The 19,453-nt window shown below is 40.3% G+C and overlaps 1 pseudogene; it reads right to left on the minus strand.

The window, feature by feature from the left end:
* Nucleotides 1-19,453, minus strand: part of LOC110647728 (ribonucleases P/MRP protein subunit POP1-like) — a 69,215-nt pseudogene that overhangs the window by 23,705 nt on the left and 26,057 nt on the right.

Raw genomic sequence — 19,453 nt, forward strand, 5'->3', positions numbered from 1 at the left:
TAAGACCCAAAGCAATAATTTTCATGTAGAAACCTTACCCTAAAATTGACCACAAGTTGGTGTAAAATTAGGTTCAATCCGGATTAGGTACCCTACCACTAAACAAAATTGACCATATGAACAGTACTTGTTCAAATGGTCATAACTTGGTGTAGAAAGGTCTGAATGACATGATTTTTATACCAATGGAAAGCTTAGACATAATAAAATAACTTTTATTAAGAACACAAACTCAAATTCTGACTATAATCTAGTCAAATTGCTAACCAAAATTAGCTCACCAAATCTGCCAGTACCCTAATGTGCCTAGAATTTTTGGGTTTTGATCAATTCGGCCAGCCTTAGCAAAAGTAGCATAACTTGAGCTACAAAAATTTAAATGGAGTTATTCAAAAAGAGAATTAAACTAGACACAATAAGGAACAACTTTGATAAAGAAAGTTTAGCTAAATTTTCACTGTAGATTAGTCCAATGAAATAGTAAATTCAAGTGACCAAAACTGAATTTTTAGAATTTCACTTAGGGAGTTTTGAATTTCAATTGGTAACCAGTGCCAACACTATTGTAATACAAAATGTGGTATGTGGGGGTAATAAGAACTATTATACCTCTTAAGTATAAAAAAAGTCAACATTTGACCTAATTGGTTAAGTAAATAGTAACCCCATAATCTTAAATACAAAGAACTCAACTTAGAAGACCTTATAAGTAAATTTTAAATGCAAAAATTTAGTTGTTAGAATTATTGTAAGAAATAATTGGGAATGAATATTGAAACACTTTAATTTTGTATTTCAGTGGCAAAAGAACCTTCAGAGGAAGGAAATAGACTGGAGTGAATTAAGAAAGAGCTAAAATACGAGGTTTGTGCACAATAATTTTTCACTTCTTGTTTGCTAATGGAAAATTTATTTGAATACGTTTTGGAAATAAATTGTGCTTATTAATTGCTTGAGAAATGTTGTGTTGCCTACTTTATAAATGAAAATTTGGAATAAAAATTGCTTAATATTTTACATGAAATGTTTCAATAATATGATTTTGAATTTGGTTTTGGATTCACACTTAGCATGGTAATATCACTATATTCCTCCTCCATTTATTGGGTTGAGTTTGACTATGTTCATCTTCTTTGGCTTGCCAGTCTGAGGTTAAGATTGGATGAGTACTCATATAGCTAGCTAGCCACCTCCCTCATTGATTTTGATTAGTGGGGTTGAGATTGCTTTGTCGTAGTGTACAATATGGCATTGATTAAAAATTTTGTGTCATGACCTAAGTTGTGTTATTGATTGGCAACACTATAATTTATAAATTATTTTGATAAAATGGTATTATAAATGTTGACATCAATTTCGTGAAAATGTGATTGTGAAAGGGTTTAAATATCTGTTTATCGATGTATGCTTTTATATTCAGCAACTTTAAATTTTTATTGTGCACCACTGAGTAAAATTACTCAATGATGACTTTTTATTGCTGTCACAGATAGGAGAAAGGATAAAGTAGCAGAGTGAGCTGCTATAGTGGTCAAGAAGCATCTTTTGAGGATTTTGTATGGGTATATTATTTATACCCATATAATATCTTTTGATGTAAATATTTTTATTCATATGTATCTATTGAACTAGTTGAGTAGTTGTACAGTAAAGTTTGTAATGATATTATTCTTTATTTTCTTTCTTTGGAATTTAGATTTTTGTATGTAAATTAATTTAAATGAAATAATATTGAGGTTTATTGAAAAAATATTGCAATTGTGTTGATGTGAACTGAGTTTAAAGTTGTGATTGAGAAATACATATTGGAAGTGTTTTCTTTTTAGGTTTTGAAGAACTGTTTTCTCAAATTACGGCCGGCACTCTACCGAAATTTTTATAAAATTTATGAAAAAATTTTTAAAAGTCAAATTAACCAAAATTTTAGTACATAACATAAATTGAACTTAAAGACCTCTTAATAATGGTTCAACATCACTTTACAATTAATTTAAAATGAATTGATATTGTTCAAAATCCCTTGTAGTAAATTTAATGAGTTATCGGTAGGCGAAGTTCGGTAATTCATTAAATATACTACGGGATCATGTTATGCCTTCCAGATGGGTAATGTGTGAAATGTTTTAGTGGTATCAGAGCTATGTTTTGAATGAGTTTTGACTCTGAATTTGAAATATTTCTTTGATTAGTACAACTGCTCAAGTATTCTTAATTGATACATATGATGCATTAACATTATGAGTATGAATTAATGGAAGGAAATCTCCTTGTGTTGTTTGTTCAGGAGATAAAATATCCTCTCATTGAATATGGAAGAAGGGGATCGCTCAGTTGAGCAGTCTGTTGAGACTGAGGCGTAGGGGGAAGCCTCAGCTCTCCAGAATGTTAGTGGGTTAGCCACTCCAGCTCTACCAATACTGTAGTTTCCTGCTCAATTTGCTCAGCAGATAGCTGCCATATTTCAGCAAATGGCTGGAGGTATGCCCACCCAAGCCCTAATTCAAACCCCAGCAGCACAACCACAGCCTTCAGCCAGGCAGTATGACAAACTGATGAAGTATGGGGCAACAGAATTTAAGGGGACTGTGGATCCGTTAGAAGCTGAGCAGTGGTTAGAAAGAATGAAAAGAGTGTTCAAGAAGTTACATTGCACAGAAGAACTAAAGTTTCAGTACTCGGTCTCTCTATTGCAAGGGGATGCCAATGAGTGGTGGAATACTATCCCCCAGAGCTTAGTAGAACCTCCTGTCTTGACTTGGTCAGATTTTTTGAGGGAATTCTGACAGAAATGGGTCCCCGATACATACGTCAACATGAATCTATAAGAGTTTCTGAGTTTGAAACAAGGGGGCAAAATAGTAGTAGAGTATGAGAGAGGCTTCTCCAGGCTGAGTCAATATGTGGAAAGCCTGCTTACCACTGCCAGAGATCAGTGTAAACGCTTTGAGACTGGGTTAAGGCCTAATTTGAGAATGCAAGTAGTGGAGTTTCGATACCAGAATTTCTTAAAGCTGATCTCACAGGCCCTAAAACTAGAGAGGATCGAATTAGAAGGAGCAGCTAAGAAGGGGGCAGGAGAAAAAGAAAAGAGTGGAAGGTTTGGAGGGCAAAGCTCCAGTAGTCGCCTGGGTAAGAGAAAAGAATTTGGGGGATAGCATGGTCAGAGGTACAGTAGAGGTAGATTCACTGAACAGAGACCACCCCGACCTAGTCAGTAGACCCAGTGAACACCCAGAGGTGCACTATCGGTCCATCTTTGTGAGATATGTGGCAGGACACACGGTGGGGTATGTTATAGAGCCACAAGAGAATGCTATAATTGTGGAGGGACCGGTCATTTTTCCCGTGATTGTACTAATGCACATAGGTCTGGGTTACCTACTATTTCAGAGGGATCAGCCCAAGCCTCTACCCTGAGAAGTTCACTAACAGTTAGAAGAGGCAAAGGCAGAGGTAGGGGTAGTACACCTAGAAGTCAGAGCACAGTGAACTAGCCAGAACAGGGTGGTACTTCAGCCAGAGTGTACATAATTGTCGACACCATATTTTGGCCGATCCCCAAAATCAATAAATTTCGAAACTGATCCCCAGTACCAAGTCTCCTTTTGCCAGCCAATTACATTTCCGATCTCTCTTTACCGAACAATCACATTTCCGACCTCTCCTCAAAAGGAATCAAATCAATACTAAGTCCCCATGTCACTTAAAGCATTTCCGATCTCTCAAACCAATTGTCAAATCTCCTGAGTAGTCAATTACATTCCCGATCTCTCTCGTCAGACGAAACTGAACCAGCACTAGATCTTCATTTTAAAAGTTTAGGAATAATCAAGTTAAGGTTCCAATCCGGTTTAATGGCGATCCCGATCTTAAGTACTCAAGCCAAATTTCCAATTTTAAATCAAGTCCTGTTTAGCGTTGGTTCCCTGCCGATCTCATGCTTATGGTGTTTTTTGACCTCTTACACTTAGATTAATAATCACCTTTAGTTGTTTTAATATGCTCAGACAATCAAGTGCTTAAGTAATTTGGAGATTTTTCGATCACATCCATTCACTGAACAAAAAGCGAATTTCATTTCATATTAAAGTTTGTACAAGTCATTCGGCTGGAGGATCACCCCCAGCCTGATCTACATTTTGCTCATCTCCTCTCTCACCCTCAGCCTCCTCCTCGCTATCCTCACCCTCGTCCTGGGGAGCCAGATCTACCATCCAAGAGAAGTCCTCCTCGGGGTACCGATTCTTGAGCTCGGCCAGGAGATCCCTGTGAGCATTCACATAAGCGCCGGCCTCCCTTGTCACCGCCTCTTCCTCTTTCGCTTTGAGCTCCTCAGTGAGCTGAGCAACTTCACCAGCCCGGAGCGCCTGAATCTCTTCAAGAACACGATCTCGCTCGGCTAGAACACGAGCTTGCTCGGCCAGCTTGTCCTCATAGAACTTCATCCGCCCCTCAATTTCAGATATGTAGTTCTGAGCGGATGACAGTTGGGATCAGAGGGAAGCCACTTCATGACCCATCTTCTCGACCTCCTTACCCAGGCGGTGAGCCTTCTCTCGGACGATGTGCTGATTCACCAAGCACTCCATGTTCAGGCTCATGGATTGGGTCAGGATATCATCAAGGTTGTCCGGAGACAGCTTGTCCCGATCCTCCCAAAGGCAAATAGAAGCACCCAGGACTTTAGCCAAACCCGGATTCTCCCGAACAGTTCAGTTCTTCTCCAAGGAATGGATCAGCACTTGAGCACCGCAAGAGAGGATCCGTGTGGTAGGTTGAGAAGGACCCCCTTCCGCACCTGAAGCAACTGAAGGAGCTGGAGGCGGCTCTTCTTGGCGAGGAGGAGATCGGATCACTTCTACCTCGGGGATCGGCTGCCTCGAAGGTTGAGATGAGCCCCCTTGCATCTCTTCAGTCTCATGCCTGGGTGTCTGGAGCAGTTCGGATTGCTTCATCTCCCGCACCTTCCGGGAGACTTCTCTCTTTCGCTTTCGGCTCTCCTTGGAGGCTTCGCTGCTTGCCATACCTGCACAAAGAAGAGGTCAGTGAGATCGCTAAGGTCCAAAGGTCTGAGATATAGAAAATACCGATGCCGAGGTCAGAGAGCTGAAGCCCGCGATCTTCGCCGGTGATCAATTCCATTGTCCAGTGATGCAGTTCGGCAGTAACTGCGTCCAAACAAGAGAACTTCTCTTTGCCCGCCTGATCTTTCAGCTCCATCACCATCAGGCCCTCTTCTCTATTTAAGGTGATGCGCTTCAGAAGTACAGGGCCCTGGTGCAGCCAGCTACGAGGGAAGCCCTCAAAGCCGTTCGGAATTTTACTCCTCAGGATAAAGAAGCGGTTCTTCCAATTCTTCAGGGAGGAGGGCAGATCGGTAAAAAGCCCACAATGGGGTTTCGCCTGGAAGAACCAATACTCGTCGTCCTTTCGACGAGTCAGCCTATGCAGTTCGGCGAATACCTTAGCTGTAGGTCGGAGCCCCTTAGCTCGGCATAGGCCTCGGAAGGCTACTAAGATCCGCCACGAGTTCGGGTGAACTTGAGCGATGCACACTTGGTGATATTTTAAAACTTCCTTGAAGAAGTCGTCCAAAGGGAACCGTAGACCGGCTTTTAATTGTTCTTCGTAGATCATGATCATATCGTTCTCCTCGAAGAAGTGATCGGCACGGAGATCGCTGTGACACCTAATCAATTCGTAGGAATCAGGGCGAATGTTATACTCTTGGCTGAACGACTGCAGATCGGTTTCTTGAAGGACCGATGGTAACTCGTCCATGGGAAGATTCTCCCTCCCTGAAGAAGGTACAGGCCTTGATGGTGCTGCTTGCCCTCGAGCTGGAACAGGGACCCTAGAAGGTTCAGGTCGCACGCTTGGTCCGACCACCTCCACCTCATCAGATGACCACGAGATCTGAACAATAAGTCGGGCTTGCCACTCTCTGACCCTCGGCGCCGCTCATTTTCAAAAGAAACAAGGAATTTATACTAGAAGAAGGATCAAAACCCTTACCGGAGTCTGATCGGTGTCGGAAGAACTAGAGAAAATGAGAGAATTTTAAAGTTGTTCGCGAGAAACTGAAAATGACATAAGGGAGCAACTGGCTAACCCCACCCCTATTTATACTCGTCCGAGCATTTAATGCTCACAATGTTCTAAGCGGTGCATCGGTTAGCGGGACTCGCCAGCTGTTCTGACACGTCTCACGAATATTCCAAAGATTCCATAAAAAGATCGATTAACTATAGAGCGGCAGATTAAGGGGTTTTGAATTACAGATCGGATAAGGTCATTCAAATTAAGAGTCGGATCGGATAAATACACCAGAGATCGGAGAATAATCAATGCAATAATAATAAAGTGATAACTGACAAAATAAAATTTTATTTCCAAAAGGTCGGATTACATCATTTGGGCGATCTCTAGAGATCAGATTACATTAAAGGTCTGATTACATCATAACGGCAATCTTTAAAGATCGGTGGAACATACTATCTAAAAGGCCTATGTCAAAGCCTAGTCTCGTGGCTGAGTCAAAAGATGTGTTTGACCAGGAGACCAGCTGGGGGGACTATGACTCTCATGAGAATGAGAGAGGTCGTCATCAAAGTTACCGCTCAGCGAGCGCCGTCAGAACACCCGGTGTGGAAGGAGCCGATGAACGCCAGAGCGATCACGATGTTGAGGAGAATATTAGCAGTCTTCTCGCCCGAAATCAGTTCGCCGATTATATCGAGCGAACGATTCGAGATCAGCACGATCGAGGTCCTCGATCCAGATCGGTTAATTAGTCCAGTTCTCTCACTGTCATCAGATAAGGTCATCATGATTTTTCGATCACTGGGATCATAAATTTTCAGGCAAGGAACAAAGAGGGCAATCGGAAAAAGATTAAAAGCGGTCATCTTGTCCGGGATTGTTGCCGAAGCAGCTAGAACAGGAAAAATGAGGAGAATAGGGGAGAAAGTCAAATGAGGTAGGGCTTCCCGGTTGAAGGTATATATAGGAAAATTTGAGCATTTATTGCAAGCAGAAAACGAAGCGGACGCCTCGAGAATTGAGAGAAATAAATGCTTTAACTGGACCGAACCCGATAAAAAGGAAGACCGGTGTGGTAAAGATCGGTAGAAGGGAGACCGACATGAAGGATCGGAAAAGAGCGTGTTAGGAAGATCGGAAAAGAAAGGAGGTCGGATAGCAAAAAGAATAAGACAAACTTCCGCTAATCATCGTCATAATCAGAGCCGAGGTAGTTAAAGCGTGGCAGACGAGATCCCTACCGCACGCCTCAGAATCGCCCGCATTTCTGACAAGTGCCAGAGTATGTCACGACAGTGCTGTACATCTCAATCTCCACCGTTGATCTCATTTGTAAGGACGAGTCCGGAGCCCTTGGATCAAAGAAGAAGACGACAAGACCGGCGCCTTTTATTCCCAGCCCTCGGATCGCCCCGGACAAGAGAATTTGGGACTGTCAGATTAGAAGAAGAAAATGACAAATATTCTGAAGGGGATCTAGGCCGTCCGTTCTGATTCTCTTTAATTCCTGTGCCTCAGATCATGTCCTTTGAAATCCTGACCCTCCATCTCCCTCAAAATAGATCCTGACCCTTGATGACACCGGTTCCTATAAATACTGTATGAAAAAGCATGCAGGGGCGAAAAAAGAATAGTGAATATAGCGGAAGGACTCTGAAACTTAATTCAGCTCGTTACTCTGCTATCCTTGAGCTTTCGTAGGAAAGACTTTTGAAACCAGTTTTTTGAAGTATTTTCTTGCAAAGGGATTTCTGAATACTGAAACTCTCCATTTTCAGTTCGTTCATTATCCTGTGACATTCTCACTTATTGTCTTTATTATATTTATTTCTACTCCCATTGTCCAAGCTCAACTTCATTCATACTCGGCTATAATTTTGATCAGTCGGCATTTTAGCAAGGTATTCTTCATTTCAAGATGAACCTTAGTCTTCAGGTTACCAGCCTGCGGCCCCCATTACGTTCTGTGATCCCGTAGTTAGTTCAATAGATCCGATTCCCCACAGGTGAGTGCTCATATTGCTTTTTTTATTAAGTACTTGTTCTTATTTTATGTATTTCTTTTGTTCTTTATATATATATATAATTTTCTCCAAGTTTATATTGCGCTAAAGAACACGAAGAAGGTTATTCTCGAGTTTACTTCTGTGTTGACCAGTCCATTCTTTTTGTTAATCTTTGTTATTCCTGAACATAAGTCTTCTAGTCCCGAGTAGCATATAAGTGGTCGGATAAAATGTAGGTAACTGTATCTTAAGGGTCTCTTTAAAATAATGAAAGGTCTGAACAATAAGTCGGGAAAATAGTAAGGCCGAATCACTAGAATAATGCAAAAGACAATTGAGTAAGACGTCACAAGGCATAGTAAAACCGAACCTTAAGATAGATAAATGGGATAGATCGGGTATCAAAAGGTACTGGTAAGGCGACCACATAGGAAGGTCGGAAAATTCGGTTTGGTATCCCCTGACTAGTTACAAGGTACCAATGAGTTAAAAGAAGCCTTATTCCGAGCCCTGGCATCTTTAAATGCCAGAACCCTTAGTTCTAAGATTTCATGACGGGTAGCTGTAATCAAGTTTCGAGAGATCGGAAAAGTCCTTATCCGATTCCTATTAAAATAAAAGAGATCGGAGGAGAGTTCTTATCCGGTTCTCAACCTAAAATTCTAATAAATATTTAAAAAGGAGATCGGAGGAGAGTTCTTATCCGATTCTCAATCTAAAATTTTAACAAATATTTAAAAGAGATCGGAGGAGAGTTCTTATCCGATTCTCACTTAAAATTTTTAATAAATATTTAAAAAGGAGATCGGAGGAGAGTTCTTATCCGATTCTCAATCTAAAATTTTAACAAATATTTAAAAGAGATCGATGGAGAGTTCTTATCCGATTCTCACTCAAAATTTTAATGAACATTTAAAGGAGATTGGAGGAGAGTTCTTATCTGATTCTCGCCTAAAATTTTAATAAAAGAGATCGGAGGAGAGTTCTTATCGGATTCTCACTTAAAAACTCTAACAAATATTTAAGAGATCGGAGGAGAGTTCTTATCTGATTCTCAACCTAAAAAAATATATATAAATATTTAAAAGAGATTCGGATGAGAGTTCTTATCCGATTCTCAACCTAAAAATTTTCAAATATTTAAAGGAGATCGGAGGAGAGTTCTTATCCGATTCCGTAATTAAATTTTAACAAATACGTAAGATGATTCCCCCTGAAGTAAAATTAATACGCAACAGCAACTCACTAAGGTTGTCTCATTTACTTATGTATCTAGGTAATCCGGATTAGTGAAAAATCAAATATTCCTTTCGGTCAAAAGGATTAACATTTCCATTCAAACCCTCCTAACTATGAAGAACGTGAATTTAAATCTGCTTACCCTCGTTGAGGGACGAGGTGGGGTGCCTAACACCTTCCCCACCCGTTTACAGACCCCGAACCTAGAATCTCTGTTTTTGAAGTGATTTTATTTTAACTTACTTTCACAAATGGTTTTCTTTAATTTCCCTCAAAATTAAAGTGGCGACTCCTCACTTTTCCCACTTCGGTGAGTGTTCGTCCAGGCAACCGCAAAACACCTTGCGACAGCTTGGCGACTCCACTGGGGACCATAAAACTTAACCCCGGTCTAGAGGTCCAAAGGTAGATTTAATTTTGCGATCAAATCATAGTTAGGAGGGCTCACTCCGCAAAAATTCTATACGTTAATTATTGTTATTCCTGCTAACCATTTTGCTTGTCTTGCTTGTTTTACTTTCTACAGCGCTCTTCATTTAAAAGAAAAAAGGAAAAATAAAAATCCCCCTGAATTGGGAAGAGGTAAAGGTGTCCCTTCACACACTGAACACTCACACAATGTCCTCACACACTTCAGCCCTATACCCGGGCTTTCTTACCCTTTTAGGAAATTAAGAGGGGTCATGTAGAGGTACCCGTGGGTTTTTACCCCGTTAGTATCCGTGAAGGCTTCTGCTCAAATTGAAACTCGTTCTATTCACTGTGATACCCGTGGAATTTTCCCGATAGTATCATGGGGGATAGAATGGGGCTATACTGTTTACAGTAGGGGCAATTTTGGAACCTGTGGCTTTTAGAAAATTAGACCTTGAGCTAAACTATCACGATAGCTGGAAGCCGTAGCAAGCTACCTTGTAAGATAGAACTGTCCAATTAGGTAGCACCCAGCCGGTATCAGGACTTTCCTTTACTTTAGGACAAAAGGGGCATACTTACTCTTACCCTATTCTGTTTATTTTATTTTGTTCTTATTTTTAAGGGTAATCTTGAATCATACTATTAAGAAAACCTACATATTTTCCTACTTTGATAAATGTGCAAGTGTCACTCTACCAATAGTATAATTCAAGATTACCTGAATTTATCATGCTAACAAGTTTTTCCTGCAGGCATCACCGAAATAAGTCTGTAAAAGGATAAGCATCATTTTTAACATGGCATCCTCGAGTCAGTCGGCAGAAGAAGTTCTTAAATCAGAACAAAATGCTAAACCATGGCCCGAATCGTCTCATAGCTCAGTGCCCCCACAAAGGGATACTAGCTCATTACCCCCATTGGACCTGAGCAAGATTGAAGTCAGAATGAACAGTCTCGAGGGTCTGGCCAATGGTTGGAAGTCGTTTCCCGATCAGGTCAAAGCACAATTTGAGAAGAAATACGGGAGGATTGCAACATTGATGCGAGTTAGGGTCCTGGCACTAAAGGCCATGTTGCCAGTTTGGAACCCTAAGTTTGGAGTGTTCTCTTTCAACGACATCGATACTGCTCCCACTATGGAAGAATATCAAGCATTGCTGGAAATCCCTTATGCGGCGCATAATCGGATTTATCTACACCTCGAACATAAGCAGACCTGGAAACAGCTCGCACATATGCTGGGGATCCCACCAGAAGAAGCAAAGGCGAGAGAAACCGTCAAAGGAAACCCGCATGGGTGGTATTGGACTTACCTCAAGAAAGGGTTGGATCAATGCATCTAAGATCAACAGTGGGATCTAGCTTCATTGATGCTAGCTTTAGCAATTTACAGCTTGATCTTATTCCCTGGACCTTCCGGAATCATAACCTGCGGTGTTGTGGAAATGTTCTGGGCAGTAGAGAAACAGAAAGTCAATCCAGTACCAGCAATACTTGCCGAGACTTTCTTAACCCTCACTTACTGCAGACAGCAAGGCAAGGGGTCCATTAAGTGTTGTTTTCAGTTGTTGCACCTCTGGATCATTAGTCATATGTGTCCTGTGGAGATGAAGGGATTAACTTGGTATCTTGACCAGCCTCTCATCGAGAAAATGACCCGATTGGTAATCAGCCCGAAGGATGAGCCGCAGTGGCAAGAACGGATTTTGAGCTTCAATAGCCATGACTACTGCTGGAGGAAGTTGTGGACGTCAGGTCAATCCATTTTGGTCGGCACTGGAGATAATCAATCGGTATCCCTAATCAGAGTGACTGGATACACAAGTTACACTCCAGCATTAGTAATGAGACAATTCGGCTCAACACAGTTCAGAATCAACATCGAAAAATACCATCAGGGTCATTTCTACCATGAGCTCATGGAAGAGGAAGGGTTGAAAATAGCTCGCAAATCTTGGGAAAACATCACTCTGATAGAGAGGTCGCCTAAAGGCCCGAGTGCCACGGGCAATTATCTTAAATGAAGGATTGACAGGGACCAAGAACACTTAACTGCAGAATTCGAAGACAGTGACCCTCGCCGAAACATCCTATCAGAAGAAGCTAATAATCATCTGGTTAACTCACTACAGAAGGCAAACACCGAAAACTCGCAACTGCAAGAACAAATAAAGCAGTTAGAGGATCAACAGTGGAACCTTAAAAGAAAAGTGAGAAGACTCAGGGAAGAGGCAAGGGCCGAAAAGATGAGCTTCGAAGAGTAAGAGGCACGGTGGGAAAAGGAAAAAAGCTCTCTTCAAGCTCTGGTAAAAGAAGTAGAAGTGCAGAATAGTAAGCTTCAGGAAAAAATGAAATACCAAGAGATACTCGTAGAAGAGTATAAATAAGAGAACAAAAAGAAGAAGCTCGAATTGAAGGAACAGGCATTACTCATCAATGATATTCTGAAAGAATGTGCTAAGGAAAGGAAGGAGAAAGAAAGACAAGCTACTCTCTATCAAGAGCTGAAAGAGAATGTTAACCAGCTGGAGAGAACGATAGCACAAGGAAAACAAGAACTCCTTCCTGGATCTGAGTATGCTCTGAAAGCATTCGACCCTACCAAACAAGAAGAAAGGTTATACGAGTATCTCAGAAAATGTCATCTCATTATAAAGAGCCTCCCTGAGCCTAGGCCGATGTAAAGAATGCTGTGTTAATGGAAAACTTTTTGGGCCATCGTTTAGCAAAATTGTGAATGAATAGTATAACTCCCGTAGGAACCCCCTCGCTAGGGTTATGCGAAAAATTGAATATGCCATATGAACAGGTATCATAAACGCGCATTCAATCCAGTCATTCACAGTCAGACTATTGAATGATGTCATGATAAAATTGATGCAACCATCCTTCTGCAGATTTCATTTTGGCTCCCAAATGCCACTGTATCCTTTGTCCGAACCAGGACCTTTAGTTTTTTTTACGAAATTCAAAATTCACAAAAAGCTTTTATTCATTTCCCCACAGAAAATCAACATTGCTTCAAATAAAGCAAGTCTGACCAAGCACACGGTTCAACCCAAACGAGTGTACTTAACGAGATCCTGAACAAAGAAGATAATGGAAGATCAGGAACAAGTCCAGAACCTACAAGGACAGGTTTCCGAATTGAAAGACCAGGTCTCAGAACTCATGAGACTAATGAGGGAGATGTCCCAAAATAAACCCACTTCAAAACCTAACCTACCATTACCTCCTCCACCACCTACGACAATGGATCCTCATCAGGCTTCAACCTCCTTCACCTTCCAGTCACCTATCCCGGATTCGACAGTCACTGTCAACCCGGCTACCATAAATAATGACCTACCTTTCTCCCATTATTATCCAGTCGTCTCAAATGCTAACCCATACCCTTCAATAGTAATTCCTCCAGTTCACTCCACCCCTCATCTCCCAACTGGAGGAGCATTTTATGCAGTAGGAGGAGAAAGTAAGACCAAGGAAAATGAGAAGCTGTCTGCTCTAGAGGAAAGATTGAGAGCAATAGAGGGGCTGAACATGTATGGTTCAGTCGATGTGGCGTCACTTAGATTGGTGCCAGATGTGGTGGTGCCACCCAAATTCAAAGTCCCGGACTTCAACAAGTACACCGGGAACTCAGACCCCCGCATTCACTTGGCAACCTACATTGCCAAAATGTCTGCCTTGACAGAAGATGACAGACTTCTCGTCCACTTCTTTCACGAGAGCCTCTCTGGAGCAGCCCTGAGATGGTGCATACAGTTGGATAGGAGCAAACTGCGCTCCTGGAAGGATTTAGCTTATGCATTCTTGAAACAGTATAAATTTAACTGTGATGTGGCCCCCACAAGAAGAGACCTTCAAAACCTGGTGCAAAGAGACAGGGAAAACTTCAAGGAATACGCCCAAAGATGGAGGGAGAAGGCTGCAGAATTATATCCTCCAGTAACTGATAACGAACTATGCTCCCTGTTCATCGAAACATTGAAGGCTCCCTACTTCAATTTGATGATTGGAAACACTTCCAATAGCTTCTCGGACATCATCCAAGCCGGTGAGAGAATAGAGGCTAATTTAAGGATGGGACGGCTGCAGGAGTTGACTGAGAATCCTGCGAAGAAAACTGCCAGTTTTGGCAAAAAGGAGGGTGATATGCATTCCGTCACCCGGCAAAATAATTACTCCCCACTTCCTCAAAATAACTACCGGCCATATTGTAACATCCTCCCGGTAGCAATTCCGCACAGTCTACTGTTCCGGTGACCGGTGTCGGTCCGGACAGCTAGAACGTCCGGAAAAATATTCAAATCAAAGTGAGGGACCATAATTAACTCAAATATTAATGAGAAAAATTTAGTAAAAATTTTAGAAATAAAAATCTGATTAAGTCAAAAAGCGGTGCCCAAGCGATGGGTAACCAGAGGTAAGTTGCGGTTCTCGCAACGAGGAGCCCTAGACCCGGGGGAAAAATTATAAAATAATTTTTGGGACTCCAGAGAAGGGTCATTGAGGTTCCTATGGCATTAGAATGCCAAGAAAATATTTAGAAAAAATTTTCAATCGGTACAGACAATTTTGACCCGTTAAGCCAAACGGAGGGCATTTTGGTCATTTCGCCTTCGGAGGTGATTTTTGGCCGACTTGTCCAGTTAAGTAAATAATTAATATGACATAAAATATGAAAAAATATTGCTAAAAAATAAATTGAAATGTGGTTGAAAAGAAAAGAAAAGAAAAATGAAGGAAATTAGGGATAATGACATCACATGATGTCATTTACATACCCTCCACCAATCACCATTCAATAAGTCTTTTTTTAAACAATTAAAAGAGACAAATGGACTCAAAATTCTACTGTTTTCTTCTTCTTCTTCAGCCAAAACGTGAATCTCTCCCTCTTCTCCCTCCATTGATTTTCAAACAAAAGCTTCATTTCTCATGCTTCCTCACCATATTTCCTCAAGACCCCAACACTAAAATGAATCCTTGGACCTAGAGAAAGTGTTTGGCAGCCAAGAGAGTACAAGAAAATGAAGATTTAACTTGGAGAAATCTGCCCTACAAGAGGTTAAAGTGAGGTTAGTGCCTACTTATATATATACTTCTTTGATTCCATGTTAGAAGCTTGAAATAAGTGAGAAATTATAAATTAAATGAATAAAAGTTAAGTGTATGCATCCCTTGAATTTTTGGCAGCCCTAAGGAAGGATGAGTTTGATTGTTTTAATGAATTTAGAGTGGATAGAAATGATGTTTAAGGTATGAATATGCATGGATATTGAACTAGTGTGCTAATTGAGGTTTATGGGCAAATTGAATTGGACATTAGGGTTTTGAGAAGTGAAAAATTGATTTGGCTTATGAAATTGTTAGAGCACATTTTAATGGTCAATTAGTGACCATTTTAGGTAAGTTGACCATATTATGGACTGAAAAATAGGATTGCAAAGTGAAGTTGTAGGCTGCCCTAGGACAGCAGCAGAGGGACTAAAAATTCAGTCCACTTGCATTGCCATAACTTTGGCTGTGTAGGTCCAATTGATGTTTGGCCAATTGGACATGAAAATAGGCTTATAATGGCACATTTTTGCTGAAGAAACCATGCCCAAAAGACCAAAGCAAGAGGACCAAAACTTGGCCCCAATCCGGATACCCTGCAAACAGCCCCTGCAGAAATGACCAAATGAACAGTAACTGTTCATTTGGCCATAACTCACTGTAGATATGGTTAATTGACCTGAAATTTTTACAGCAACAAGTTAAGATATAGAAAAACAACTTTCATGAAGAAACCTACCCCAAATTATGACCAGAACCAAATCAAATCATTGAGCAAAGTGAAGTTTACTGTACTGAGATTTCCAGAATTTTCATTTGAGCAGCAATGTTTGGAGGACTATAACTCTCTCTAGAAAACTCAGATTTAGGCAATTCTTGAACCGATGGAAACCTAAGGCATAGTATAACATTTCATATGAAGAAAGTTAGACTAAATTAGGAACTTAACTTGGTCAAATTACTGACCAAAGTTGGACCAAAATCTGCCAAAACCCAAAATCTCAGCAGGAACAGTACACGTGAACAGTAAACTTATTTTGGCCATAACTTGAGCTACAAAACTCCAAATGGAGTGATTAAAAAAAAAAGAAATTCAACTAGACAAAATAAGGAACATTTTCTATGAAGGAAGTTTTGTCAAATTCCAACAGTAAATCGACCAATGAAACGAAGGCAACTTGAGCACCATATCCGAAAATTGGCAATTTTGCCAAAATGACCTAAGCTTTGAGAAAGTGACCAAAACCAACAAGTTTTAAATGAAAAATGTAGTATGTTTGAAGTGCCAAAGTCAATGTACATATTTTCTATGCAAAAGTCAACATTTTAGTTAACTAATGAAGTGAATAGTGACATGAAAACTTGAAATAAGCTTGGAAATGGATTTGGTAATTGATTCCAACAAGTTTTAAATGCAAAATGTGGTACATCGGGAGTGTTAAAACCAATGTACCTATTATCTATGCAAAAGTCAACATTTTTGTTGACCAATGAGGTGAATAGTGACACCAAAACTTGAAATTCAAAATTTGAAATTAGAAATGCATCTAGGGGACTTTAAATTGCAATTGGCAATTAATACTAGTAAATGTAAAACTCAAAATGTGGGATCTTGGTGTAATTAGAATTAATATATCCATTAAGTATAAAAAGGTCAACATTTTGGTTGACTAGTATGGTGAATAGTAATCAAAATGATTAGTGAATTAAGAAGAAGACCTAGAACCAATTCTAAGCTTAAATGCTTAGAATTGTATGACAAATATGGACTATGCATCCTAGTCAAAATTGTTAAAAAGAAATTAGGCCATAAATTTGAAATCCATGAAATATTCATGGATTACTTGAAACATGAAAAATAAGTCACCTAATTGATGTGAATAGATAGTTAGGGCATATATGCCTATCACAAATGGAATTCATAAAATATTAGTAACTCAACTTGAAATATAAAATTTGTAATTACATAAGTAGATTCTTGAATGTATAAATGAGAAAGGAAAAATGTTTTGAATACAATGGTACATGTGAACCATTGTTTAGAATTGGGATCAATATGAATAACATAATGAATGGATAAATAAATCATATTAATGTATGAATGAGACATTAGTTCTCATTATTGTAAAGAGGAGAAGTATTTTGAGTACAATGGTATAAAAGGATAATTTATGTGAATTGTGATCATATAAATGATCAAATGAATGTATGAATTATGATTGAAATTTATCATGAAATAATGAAGTCATAAAGCACAATATATTAACATTTTAAAATATCAAATGCCCTAGTATACCTAACAAGATTGGTTTGGATAGTTTGGCATGCCAATAGGGTATTGTTTTAGCAGTGCTGCGAAAGGCTTTATGCCTGTATTCATGGCTTTATGCCCGTATTCATGGCTTTTATGCCCGTATTCATGGCTTTTATGCCCGATTATGTGATATCATGGCTTTTAGCCATCGATCGCATACGTGGTTGGCGTTACTGCGTCCCATGGTATGACGGCGAGACACCGCGGTGTCGGTGCCAACGACCGTTATCCGATCCGATCGTTCGATAGGTTACTTGGGCATGGAAAAGTATAACTGTGATTGAACTGATTATTAAAGAAAATACGAAAATTAAGTATCAGGAATGATTACAAAAATACAAAGAAGCTCAAGATCATGAAGAAAATAATTAACGAAATGCATGAATAAGTTAATATCATAAAACATGATTAGCCCTCGACTAAACAATAAGTTAGTAATTATTCATTTCTTATGAACACAATAGCAAGGAAATTATTATTTTTATTTGCATATTATATTTTCTTGTATTATTGGCACCACTAAGTTTTATGCTTAGCGCGTTGCTTTTGCAACGCGTAGGTACTGAAGATTTGGACAGAGGGCCCAGTAGACCACAGATTCGGTAAGGCAGTTCACAGTTCTGCATAGTGTCCGTGTCACCTTGTCACCTGCAGTGCATTGGTAGGACACTAGGTGTCATTTTGATATTTTGTAACTAAATTTTTATCTTCTCATATGTATTTGGATCTATGTAACATATTTTGATGTTCATGTAAATAATGAAAATTGTATTTGTGAATGGAAGAGTGAATGTCTATTTATGACTTGTATATGATTATCACATGTGATGAATGATTGAGAAATGAATGGTTGAAAAATGTTGAGATTTTGATAAATGGAATTGAGATGATTGAATATGAATATAGGAAGTGTTTTTCACAGGTTCCGAAGAACGGTTTTCTCCATTTTTAGCCGGTATTCTGCCGGATATTCTTTAAAATTTTCGGAACCTCAAATAAATAATAATTTCGATAAATGGCTTAAAATGAATTATATTTCACAAGTTATATTCAAAATTATGATAAAAATTAATTAAGATAAAATAGAGTGCTCCGGCACACTGAGTGGCATTGCTTGCTCGGCTACACTATAGTCGGGTAAGGGGTGTCACATTTGAGTGGCATTGCTTGCTCGGCTACACTGTAGTCGGGTAAGGGGTGTCACACATATCCTCCCCCTCATGGCCAAACAGTTGCAAACATTCCACCTCCTTTCCCAAATTATCCACACACACGCCCACAATACCCACCACCTACAAATTACCAGCCTAGACCTCCTCCTCCACCTACCCAACCCAGACCACCTCAAAATAACCCTAGACCACCAAGAAATCCTGATCCACCCCTTCCCCTCCCACTCAGTGAAATATACCGATACCTCGTCGGTATAAACCAGATAGTACCAGTTCCCCTAGACCCGATTCAGCCACCATACCCCAGGTGGTATGATGCCACTGCCCGTTGTGAATATCATAGAGGGGCACAAGGGCATTCAACTGACAACTGCGGGGAACTCAGAGGGAGAGTGCACACTTTAATCCGGAATGGGTGGTTGAAGATTGAGGGAAACGGTTCCCTCCCCAATGTTACCTCAAACCCGCTGCCTAATCATAATACAAGCAATGGTGTAAACATGATAGAATCAGACGGGGAGAGGTCGAAACCAGAGGTAGACGAGCTGATTCCCCACTTTGAGGAAATTTTTGCCATGGCGATGAGGTAAGGTTACCTTTCCCCTCAGGTATCAGGATCAGAAAAGGGTACGAGATGTCCTTACCATGGAGGGGTAGCTGATCATGAGCTGCGAGACTGTGAGGGATTCCGGCAAGAGGTCCAGAACTTGCTGACCCTCAAAATTTTAAGATGTCAAAGGAGATCGAAAGTGGAGGGAGAAGTAAATACCGTCAGGTTTGGCCAGAATACCTCTACCCCCAATCCTAGATTAACCTTCTCTGCCCCCAATGCCCCAACACCCTCACCACCAGTAACGATTATCCGAGCCCCGCCACTTGACTGTCACCAATACTCATGCCATACCTTGGAATTATAACTTCCAAGTTTTCACCCAAGGAGCATCAAGCAGTACGTCGGCTCCTAATCTTGCTTCACCTCGGACACCTCCAAAACCGTGCTTCACTCCCCATGAGCACTTCAGAATGACTTACGCCGGACCTACCAGCAATACTACTTCCCAACCTAATCCTCAGCCCGTCGCTGCCACAAAATCCTCCCCACCTAAGCAAGAAGTCGAGTTTATAACTCGAAGTGGGATATGTTACGGGAACGAAGAGAAAGAAAAGAAGAAGGGGAAAGTAAAAATGGGAGAATTATAGAA

Source organism: Hevea brasiliensis, chromosome 16, assembly GCF_030052815.1.
Source record: "Hevea brasiliensis isolate MT/VB/25A 57/8 chromosome 16, ASM3005281v1, whole genome shotgun sequence".
Lineage (NCBI taxonomy): Eukaryota > Viridiplantae > Streptophyta > Magnoliopsida > Malpighiales > Euphorbiaceae > Hevea > Hevea brasiliensis.